Below are 9569 nucleotides of genomic sequence, written 5' to 3'. Positions count from 1 at the left end.
AAGCCACGCCTGCCTCCCTGGGAAAAGGATGAAAAAACTAAGTTTTTTGGAGGGAAAACGCACGGGAGCCGAAAAGGGGGCCGGCCTGCTTGCCCAGAGAGCCGAGACGCGGGAGAGTGCACAGAGGGAGAACGGAGACGGAGATGGACAGCAGAAGAAGGAGCTCCAGTCCACCTCGCTTGCTAGCTACGTCTGTCTTTTCACCGCTGAGAGAAGGTGGTGCACCGCTCCCGGGGGCGCTGCAATACCGGGCCGATGCGTGGAGAGGACGGAGCAAGCTCCTGATCTAGCTCCCTGTTCCAAAAATCAGTTTAATATGTGGTCCCCCGATGGGGACGTATCAGATATTAAACTGATAAGAACAATTTTTTTTTATTATGAAAATACAAAACAAACTATATGGGAATTAATATTCAGATGCAGCCATTCAAAACAAGCGGTGCACTTGACGCAGTTTACCGCAACTTACCGTATTAATCCTGTAAACTCTCGAATAGTGCCGCATGATACCATGTGGTACCGCAAGTAAAATAATATTATCCGGAATTTCTGCAAGGTAGAGCTAATAAAGCTCAACCCTCATGTTTGAGCTGTCGCCATCAAAGTCTTTACCGAAGATATTACTAATAGTATTAGTAATGAATGACCTTGGACTAGCTGTAAGTGTAAACTCAAAGTATTGCCCTGGTCCACATTCTTTTTTCCATTGTTCGTCTTTGTAAAAGTAATACCACAGCATTTCGGAATCACACATTTGTTTCCAATCATGCAAAGTAAAGTAATTTTTGAGAATCTCCGATTTCACCATGCCTTTCACACGCTCATAAAAGATATTGATTTGATATGAACATAAACATATTACTGTATGCAAACTGTACAGTATACAGTATGTATATGTAAATTTAATGTCTTTACTGTGCCTGTTTTAGTATTGAATATTTATATGGAATTTTACCACTGAAGGGAAATCTTAAATAGAATAGGAGCATACTGTAACGTGTGTGAAGGTCATAAACGATATTAATTTTGGAACATAAACATAAAGTATATGGCTGGTCTCGGTACTTAAAAGAAAAAATACACACCAGTATTCCATTTCTCCCTAAACATTTTAAGCACTGAAGTCTTTAACTAACATGTGAAATAGCGTGTATAAAAAGTGGTAGTTTTAAACTTTTCTGCTAATATAATATGGAATCGCGTATCTAAAGAAACTAATAACGATATTATTATATTCGTGTACTGCAACACAGTAAGCCTGGTGGTGTATGTGCCGGATTAGTAACCCACAGGTTGTTTGTTCAAATCCAGCCGGCGCCGTGACTTTTCTTTTAACAAACATTTCTTTGAAAAAATAGAATAGCAATATGATGGACAATTAATTGACTTTTTATATTTCTAAATATCACATCATGATGGACTTAAATTCAATTTTTAATAACAATGAATAGTCACCTTCTTTCTTTCTGACAACTGTCCCTGCTTCTGCTTCCTGCTTCTATCGTGTGTGTGTGTGTGGGGGGGGATCCCTTCAGATCTAAAAGGTTATTAATCATATCTTCAGTGTCACATCTTCCCAGTGTAGCTGATCTTTTGCTGCCTGGGTTAACTATCACAAAGCTTTAGAGAACTTAACTTTTCTATTATCAACAAATTGTAAATATGACGTTTACATTGGCGTTATTAATTTTTCACATGGGTGTATGGAGGATTGTCAGCTGTCACTGAGAGCAGACCCCCCCCTCCTTAGGCTGTGCAAATGATCTTTTAAATTTTTATAGAGAAATGGAGGCTGTACAGTATGCGTTACAATATAAACATTTATATTGATTTAAATTGCTTTTTGATTTAAATCGCAAATGCGTGTTTAATTATATGTATTTTTTAATTCATAATCAGACAAATGCAACATAAATTGTTATCTTTGTCTTCTAACTATCTTAATTAACTTTCAGCATAGCTTTCTCCCCGTTTAGATTTATTTTTCTTGGGATTTTGGGATCAAACGTGGAAAGATTAGATTGTAATCGTTTTTATTTTTTAAATTCATTTTAGAAAAGTGTAATCTATACTAAAAAGCTGTGCACTACCTGCTATATAGATACAAATATTTAGACCCGGCGCGGCACCGAGAGAGGGAGGAGGCGTGGAGCTCAGCAGTACAGAACGAATGTTCTGCTTCCTGGAGCGCTTAATGCACCAATCGAGTCTACATTTATAACTTATTTTTTAAAATTAGTCAAGCAATACGAAGCATCTCTTTTTACTTTTAAGTCCCTTAATTATCATTAAGCACAGCTTTCTCACCACTTAGACTACTTTTTGATACCATCCTTAGACAAAGCAGAAACTTGTTGTTCTTTCTAATGACATTACAAGTGGAAAGATTACAGATTTGAATCGTCTTTAATTTTGTTACCTTATACATTTTAGAAATCTTTCTATACAAACACCACAAAACTATTCTCGATTGTATTTCTGAATGTTAGGTTACACTTAGTTCACGGTTTTAAATACATCTAATTAAGAAAGTTAGGTGTAGGCATAAACTATTAGTAATCAATAATATTAAATTTAGCACTGTAATAAGTTGTTGCACTTTCCCCCGCATCTTGTAAAAATGTTTTCATTGTTCAAATATACATTAAATCTGACTATCAGCAGCCAGCAGCCATATCACCCTGCAACTGGCAACCCACTGAAGCTAAGCAGGTCTGAGCCTCTTCAGTACCTGGATGGGAGACCTCCTGGGGAAAAAAAACTAAGGACGGCCGCACTGGCCACCTCATGGCCTGCTACCCCTGCGAGCAGTGAAAAGCGACACCTTCCATCAAACTTTTACCCTTTTCCAACTGTTATGTGTGAGATGTCCCGCCCAGTCCTGAGCCAATGGTGTGTCGTTATGAGTTGTGATGTCCCGCCTTCCCAAGTGGTCCGGTGCCTCTGGGTCCAAATGTCCGCCATTGCGGTCCCCCTCATTTTATAAATATATGTATTGTAACACATACGGCCACCATTGGCCTGGTTAAAGTAGCCATATCACCCTGCAACTCACAACTGGCAGCCCATTGAAGCTAAGCAGGTGTGAGCCTGGTCATTACCTGGATGGGAGACCTCCTGGGAAAAACTAAGGTTGCTGCTGGAGGAGGTGTTAGTGGGGCCAGCAGGAGGCGCTCACCCTGCGGTCTATGTGGGTCCTAATACCCCAGTTTAGTGATGGGGACACTATACTGTAAACAGGCGCCGTCCTTCGGATGAGACGTAAAACCGAGGTCCTGACTCTTTGTGGTCATTAAAAATCCCAGGGCGCTTCTCGAAAAGAGTAGGGATGTAACCCCGGTGTCCTGGCCAAATTTCCAATTGGCCCTTACCAATCATGGCCTCCTAATAATCCCCCTCTATGAATTGGCTACATTACTCTGCTCTCCTCCCCACTGATAGCTGATGTGTGGTGAGCGTTCTGGCGCACTATGGCTGCCGTCGCATCATCCAGGTGGATGCTGCACATTGGTGGTGGTGGAGGGGAGTCCCCATTACCTGTAAAGCGCTTTGAGTGGAGTGTCCAGAAAAGCGCTATATAAGTGTAAGCAATTATTATTATCATATAATAAGTTAAATACAAAACTAAAGAAAAAATAGGGTAAAATATAATTCAAAATATTTTTCTAACAATGTTAACTGTTTATAAATAAAATGTATTAACCAAGGAGTTGGATGGCACAGTTGTTAGTATGCTTCATTTTGTTTCTTTTTCATAAATACAACAGTAGAACCTGATGTCTCAGTGGCTTTCAAAATTAAATTATGCATGCAAACCTGTGAACTAGAAAGATAACTAAGATATCCATCCATTTCAAATGGTGGCGAAGTGGTTAGCATTGCTATCTTGCAGCACTGGGGTCCTAGGTTCAATTCCTGCCATCCTGTGTTTGTGGGGTTTGCATGTTCTCTCTGGGTTACATGGGCGTTTCACCATGTGTGTGATATGACTCCCACTCGTACTCCAAAACATACTGGTAAGTTAATTGGTTTATGGGGAAAACTGGCCCTGGTGTGTGTGTGTTTGTGTCTGTCTGTCCTGTGATGGACTGGCGCTATGTCCAGGGTGTATTCTGCCTTGTGTCCGTTGCTTACTGGGATAGGCTCCAAATCCTCTGTACTGGATAAAGAGATTAGAAAATGGATGGAAGTAAAGGCACTGTGTGGATGGAACTATACACAGTGTAAGAAACCCACTATGAAATGGCCCCATTCCTTCAATTCACGTGCATCCAATACACAGTTCAATGCTAGCAACTACACAAAATCTAAAATACAATCCTCCTTTCAGTATGTATGTAAACATACAGTCTGTTAACTTCATCTTCATCAAAAGTATGCCTAACCCCCTTAGGAAGTGTTCTCGTTATCAGTGTATTCCTCAACTTTCCCAAAATTCTTTTTCTTACCAACATCTCTAGTCTTTTATCCTGCAATAACTCAGCCAACACTTAAATCTCCAAAAGCTGCTTGTGTTCATTTCTTTAAATCACAAATATCATATGTAAATACTGGCCATGTAATACTCTGCATTGTGGAATAATAAATTATTTTAAAGGGAACTAGAGAAACTCGGAATGAGAGAAATCAAGAAAGGCTTTTTTTTCTAGAATTAATAAATGCACATAAAAAATAAATTTACCCCACACACGTTTCACTTTTACCCTAACCCTAACCAAAACACATGTCTTAATATTTCAGTTTTCTTGCAGTTTGAATAAGAACAGCATTTGGTTTTAGTAAGTTTGTCGATACATCACCTCCCTTTCTTTGTAGCAACCATCCAGGTCTTTTGGTTGAACCCTCAGCCAATGCTCTTTTATCTTTCCTATTAAGACAGTGTCTGATCATGCACTGACCAGGTCATAAAGGGCCTTTTGCTGCACACATATGGTCTCCTTCTTCCCCTCTGTGTGTTTTTTCAACCACTTCCTGGCATGCTAGTAATGCCAAGGGATTACATCCACTTTAGGACCTGAGTTGCATCAGTCTCAGCTGTGGCATGGTCCAGTTAAACCATAGCCTGACAAAATATTGGCTCTTATGCGTCACTTCCGCTTGTAAGGCTTTGCATAAACAGGAAACAAAGATGGCATCTAATTTAAGGGGAATGTTGGGTACATCCCTCCCTCCCTCCTCTATCTTCCTGTACATCTCCATCCTTCGAATATACTCATTTATTACTCCAAATGAAATTGAAGACCGATCTTGTCACCCCCTTTCTAAGCAACGGGGGTAACGGAAAGACATATGCTAGAAAGATAAGACAATAAAACGTCTGACTTCACCACTATTACCTTTCCTGTGTATTTCACCTTTAAAAGATTCAATTTCTCCACCCAGTTTAAGCGAGCTGACCCACATGTGGCAAAGTTCACCCCCCAATATCTTAATTGGCCCAGACACAAGGGTCAATCCTCCTGTTGCCTCTTTCCGGGTCTTCCAAATGCCAAAATATTTCATCTGACTTTTGACAGTGCTAATTTTAGCCCCTGTCACCTGCCCAAAGAAATGACAAACCTCAATCGCTCTCAAAAGTCCCCTGTCTGAATCCAGCAGCAGAGCTATGTCATCCACGTAAGCAGCTAGCTTTGCTTGCTGACCCCTACTTCCTGGGATTACTATGCCCGATATCTCCTTGTGTGGACGGATCAGTTCTAACAGGGGCTCCAAATAGATTACGTACAATAAGGGGGACAAAGGACATCCTTGTCTTGCCCCTTTCCTTATGTCAATAAAATCCCCCAAGAAGCCATTGATGTTGACACGGGTACCGACATTGGAATACAGCTGCCGCAACCAACCAATAAACTTTCTTCCAAAACCAAACCTCTCCAGGACTTTCCATAAGAACTCATGGCTTACCCGGTCAAAAGCCTTCTCCTGGTCGAGACTTACTAAAATCAAGGGCAAGTGGGTCCTCGACCCAGCTAATCGTGTCTTTTATTAAGTGTAGGTTCCAAAGCAGAGACCGACCCTTCACACCACACATTTGATCATTTTCGATGATTTCAGCCAGAACCTCACGTAGTCTTAAACAAAAATATTTTTTTGCCAGAATCTTATAGTCGGTAGTCAACAACTGAATAGGTCTCCAGTTCCCTAAATAAGTTTTATCTCCCTTCTTGTACAGCAAAGACAACACGCCAGTCTTCATTGTTGGTCCTAAGCCTTCCCCTCCCAATAAGTCCTTATAAACTGCCCACAATGCATTCTTAATTAAGGGCCAGAAAGTTTCATAAAATTCAACTGGGAGTCCATCTATTCCGGGAACTTTCTTCCTCCCTAAACTAAGTCCTCCTCTAATCTTATCCTACTCCCTTCTGAGATCTTAACTTGTAACACATTCAGATCCTCATCTGTTTTCCGAGGCTACTTCTTCCTTAAAGAAATCTTCGTAAAATTTAGTGGCTACCTTCACCATTTCCCTGACTTCCACAGTTCCACCCTTCGTCGAATACCATTTTGAAAAGGCAAGACAGGTTTCCCTCACTATACTCTAAGGAGAAATTCCTTAACTTCTGGCTCTCTCCATATATAAGGTTTTTAACTCACTCTTAAGTTTACGGATTTCCTCCCTATCTATCCTCGTCCCACTACTCCTCTGTTCATACAAGTCTTCCAATTTACGTTGTAAATTGGAGATTCCTTCCATCTCCTTTCCTTTTCCTACACCTGCAGTACCTAATCGTTTCCCTTTTTACCTGCCGCTTAACATCCTCCAACCAATCTACAGTGTTATCATATAAGGCCCTCCTCGCTTCCCACTTTTTCCAACAGGAGGCAATCAAGTTTTTATACTCTTCCTCTATTAAGATCCTATTGTTTAATTTCCAAAACCCAGAACCAAAGAGAGATCTCCACCCAAAATGATCATCTTATTGGTTATTAATAGTGGCTATAGTGCTGTGAAGAAGTCCTTCCTTAGCCTTCTTTGTGCAGGAGCGTACACATTAATTAACCTAAGGTTCTCCCTCCCTATCTGTCCATCAACCACTAACACTCTTACTGGAATGACAACAAAGGAAATCATCAAATTAAAACATTCATTCCCAATGAGAATACCCAGTCTGGCTGAACGAACTCCGCCAGAGCTCCATCTTGAAGCACTCTCTCCCCACATTTTGGAAAGACGTCTACTATCCCCCTTGCCATTGACGTGGACTTGCCTGTAAAAAGTAAAAATCTGCCCTCAAACCCTTCAAAAAATCAAAAACTGCAATTCTTTTGCTACACTTCCTAAGATCCCTTACATTAATAGTACAAATGGACAAACTATCCATTAGGACTGAGTAGATTGTCTAAATCGCTATTCCCCTCTGCACCCACAAAGGGCTCTGGAGTTAAACACTCTACAGAGCTGACCGGGCTTACATTCATAAAGGAAGGAATGGACAAAATCTCAGGAAAGCGTGTCCTCCTTGTTTCCTCAAGTATCTGGTGGGAAAAATCTTCCAGCCTCTCCTCTTTCCCCCTCTCTTCGCCTTCCCCCTCCCCCCTCCCCTATCCCCTCCTGCTCTTTACCTAACACCTTCTCCTTCTCCATCAACTGAGTTACAGCCAGGATCTCATGTTCATTGAAACTCTGAAGGGATGATCCCAGCTCAAACAATGTAGATATTCCTTCCTTACTCCTTTTCTCCTAATGGGAGTCAAATTCATCACTAGAACCATCTCTCACCCGTTTTGCAGCTTCCCTGACTGATTCATAGAAGCTCGCCCTTTGTGCCTTGTTCTTTTTCTTCCTTCTAAGCTCTGTAAGCTTTGCACAACCTCTCGCCATCTTACTGGGCCCTGCTACATCACCCAACGTCCCCCTCACCACAAACACCCTCACATTCATTCCCCCTATCATTCAACACATCCTCACCTTCAATTTCTTTACTTGAGAGAACAGATTCTTCTAACCCCTTCCCTATAGTTGTACTGGGTCCCTCCTCCTCATCAGAGGAAAACTCTCTCCTCCCTGGACCTTTTCTGGAACCCCCCCCCCTGCTTTCTCCAAGTCCCCACTGTCGACCACTTTCAGAAGTCCAGGTGCTGCATCTGATGGTGAGACTGTCTGTCTCTCTCCAGTTGTCGTGTCTTCAAAGAATCTAATCGCTTAATCTCATCCCGCAGGTTCTTCCGTCTCCTGGGATACCATGGGCCACCTCCAGACGTTCGCCTCCATGTCACTTGCATCCTTACCAGGTATGTTTTTTTCCTTAATGTCCGTAAAACTCCTAGCTCTTTTTTCGCAGTCCTTATATACATGCCCTGTAGCCCCACAAAGAGGGCACTACTGCAATCCTTAGCTAGATGGCCAAGCTTCCCGCACCTCCTACAGGCTACTTCCTTACATTCTGACTGAACATGTCCAAAACCCCCACAATTCCGGCATGGTAACGGTTGTCCGGGGTAATGCATATAACCGCAGTTTGCCCCGATGGGGAAAAAAAAGGTGGGCGGATGTAACAGTTCCCCTTCTACCCCAGGCCTTGACCACAAACGGACCGCATAGGATCTTTTTCCCGTCCAGAATCCTTCGGCATCAAAGATCTTCCTTCCTGCCCCTTGTATATCAACAAACTGCTTCAGAAAAGTAATAATGTCCTCCTCCAGTATGTGAGGGTTGTACATATGCACAGTCAAAGTGTGCAATTCTCTGACAAACAGGGGTTTGATGAAAAACTTATCAAGAGGCACCTGCTCTTTCAGACTTTGAGCCTTGGTCCAGAATTCATCACAAAGGTTACCAGACTTCAGAGTAATATCATATGTGCCCTTCCAATAAAAATCTTGGAAGCAGCAAACATTTTCCTTTTTAGTACCCAAGATTTTGTACAGAATAGCTTTCTCGAAAAGACTCCTATCCATCCATCCTTCTCTATCCGTCTCTCTTCAAAACAAAACGCCCCGTATCCTTCATTTGTCCCTCACAGGACAAAGAAGGTCCGGCCGCCATCCCCGATGTCCTCTTACCGTCTTCTGAAGTCATCTGGGAGACCCACCTTCACCCCCTGGGCTCAAACCAGGGCGATTCCAGTGGTGGCTTGACAGTGTTTCCACCAGTTGTTCCTCCAGGTGCCTGGACTCCTCCTTAGCCAGTAACGTCTCCTTCTCTGCAGGTCTTCCCTCTAGCAAGCCATCCGCCACTCGTCCTCTTGAGCAGTCCGTCAAGCAGCGGTCAGGCCCCATGCTTTCTGGATTTTGGCCAAAAGGCCGAGAAGGAATTTTTTTTATTATAAATTTACAAAACACAAACAGCAATCATCAACACCAATACAGTATCATGCCAGCGAAAATAACCCCTTCCACCTCTTTAGCCGCAGCGAAACCCCACCTCAGGATGTCCCATTTTACTCTGCAGGTTACATCATGTTTTACTTTATATACGACAGTAGATGGTGCTCCGCTTACTCCGTGTTCCGTGAGGTCCTTGCGGGAGGCCCAAAGATGATATTTTACCAAGCTGATCAAAAACCATAACAGAAAACTGTCCCAATCTTCGTGGCTTTGGGATTCCACGCAGTATCACTTGGCTTGTT

At 42.3% G+C, this 9569-nt stretch overlaps 1 non-coding gene across 1 annotated transcript; it reads right to left on the bottom strand.

Annotated features, from left to right (window-relative positions):
• Positions 1–214: 214 nt before the first annotated feature.
• On the bottom strand, positions 215–399 carry LOC148647672 (U2 spliceosomal RNA). Its single transcript, XR_015927156.1, has one exon. It is a non-coding gene; the product is annotated as a U2 spliceosomal RNA (small nuclear RNA).
• Positions 400–9569: the final 9170 nt, after the last annotated feature.

This window comes from Lepisosteus platostomus, chromosome 15 (assembly GCF_059453375.1).
Source record: "Lepisosteus platostomus isolate fLepPlt1 chromosome 15, fLepPlt1.hap1, whole genome shotgun sequence".
Classification (NCBI taxonomy): domain Eukaryota; kingdom Metazoa; phylum Chordata; class Actinopteri; order Semionotiformes; family Lepisosteidae; genus Lepisosteus; species Lepisosteus platostomus.
Note: the sequence above shows the minus strand (reverse complement) of the source record. Positions and strands in the feature narration are given on the sequence as shown.